The sequence below is a fragment of the Rhinichthys klamathensis genome, unplaced genomic scaffold, assembly GCF_029890125.1.
Source record: "Rhinichthys klamathensis goyatoka isolate OS25496 unplaced genomic scaffold, OSU_Roscu_1.1 h1tg000221l_1, whole genome shotgun sequence".
Classification (NCBI taxonomy): Eukaryota; Metazoa; Chordata; class Actinopteri; order Cypriniformes; family Leuciscidae; genus Rhinichthys; species Rhinichthys klamathensis.
The window spans coordinates 1032517-1034503 of record NW_026606745.1 but is presented as its reverse complement, the minus strand read 5'-3'; positions in this window follow the sequence as shown (position 1 = coordinate 1034503).

The following is a 1987-nucleotide window of genomic DNA, read 5'->3' as shown; positions in this document are numbered from 1 at the left end:
GTTTATGTCAAGTTGTCATAACAAAGACATCTCAAACAATGTCATATTTGCATTAAAAAAGTCATAATTGAGCGAATGACACTTAATGACAGTTGTCATAAACATGCATAAAACCTCCTTCATATTCATGACATGTGTCATGTCATGATTATGAAGGTATCATGTCAGTCTTATGCACACACCTTCAAGTAAAGTGTTACCCTTTAGGTAGATGCTCCCCAAGAGATATTCTGCTGACTATAAGTAACTCTTCAACTACATGAACTACCTCACAATTTAAGTATATTTTTAGATCTAGCGAAATGACCTTGGAGTCCCTGACACCCCACACAGAATGAACCTTTTGTTATAGTTATATTTGTTATAATGAAAACAATGCAGTTTGGCTACGGCTTCCTCTCAGTGCCCTGCCTTGTCGTGTGTCTAGCAGCACCATCTGTGTGCGAAACATTTTCGGAAAGTCCCATTCCTCTGTTATTATATCATGACATAATTTTGCTTTTGATCATGAAAGCCTACAGCAATCTCTTCACCATCAGACACTTCACTTGTTGTCTGTAAATGATACAGTGGTGTATTCATCACAACCTCGAACGTAATAAACGAGACAAGGTAACCATGAAGAGACAAGACAGTACACGCTACACTGAGAACACGTTTTACAAGCATCAAGTTATTTGTTTTTATAAAAGAAAGCCTATAGCGCTATACTCTGCGAAATTTTGCTGCCAAAATGTATCAATTCCAATAGAAATCAGTGCGATCGGGAGGTGCGCGTTACGACGAAAAACTTCCCAATGTAGATTTTGCTAATTTTCAAGTTGGTCACTTGAATTCAGCGCTGACCAACAGAAAGCTGTTTGATTTGAAAGTGACTTATGTGTGAGCAGTGCTTTATAACAAACCAAACCATAAATTTCAAACCAAGCATTTTTTTTTTTTGTTGGTCAGCCTAGTAAATTCACGTGAACAATTTGAAACCGTTGCTAAATCTGCGTGGGGAAAAAAACCTTATCACATGGAATCCTTTTGAAACGACTGGATTTCAACCAGAGAGCTTGAGTGTCCTAACCATACTAGTCTTGGACCACAGAGTAGTCAGACAAAATGAATTGTCTGATACCCAAAGTAAACTTACACAGCCAGCACTGCTCAGTTCCAGACACATTTCTCTAGCTCAGAGTGCGTAGGAAGTCATGCGTTTCAATCTATAGAGTTGTTGCACACTTCATTTAACCTTACTTTTGAAACGGCATAGATGCTCAACGAACTTCCAATCAGACTTAATTGTCTCACCCACTCGCATGCAGTCACGCTTGGTGCTCAGTGAGATACTCAAGTGCATTGTTGACTCACAACATTACATTCAAATAAATGAACATGAAAGTAAATACATCTGACAACAGACATGCTATATTAACAGACTGGTGCTTATCCTCTGCGAGACGAACAGCAGTGAAGCGTATTCCTCTGTTAAATGAGAGACACTCAATATTTTTCAACATTGAAGTAAGATATTTTCTGTAAATGTGCGATACCTCAGATTCAAGTCAAGTCAAGTCAATATATATTTACATAGCGCTTTTCACAATACAGATTGTATCAAAGCTGCTTCACAGTATCAATCAAAACAACTTAACAGTGTTTGTTTATTACTGGAAAAGACATCCAAGTTTGGTAGAGCTGATCAGTGGTATGATGGGTCATTTAATTTGAATATCCCCAACTGAGCAAGCCAAAGGCAACAGTGGCAAGGAACCGAAAAACTCCATCAAGTGACCCGATGGTGTCCTAAAACTCCATCAGATGACCCAATGGAGAAAAAAAAAACCTTGGGAGAACCCAGGCTCAGTCGGGGCCAGTTCTCCTCTGGCATTTATGAAGTAGAGGCCGAATTTACAGCAACTGTAAGATAAAACATTTATATGAATGCCTGGCTAAATAGATGCGTCTTTAGTCTAGTTTTAAACTGGGAGAACGAGTCTGA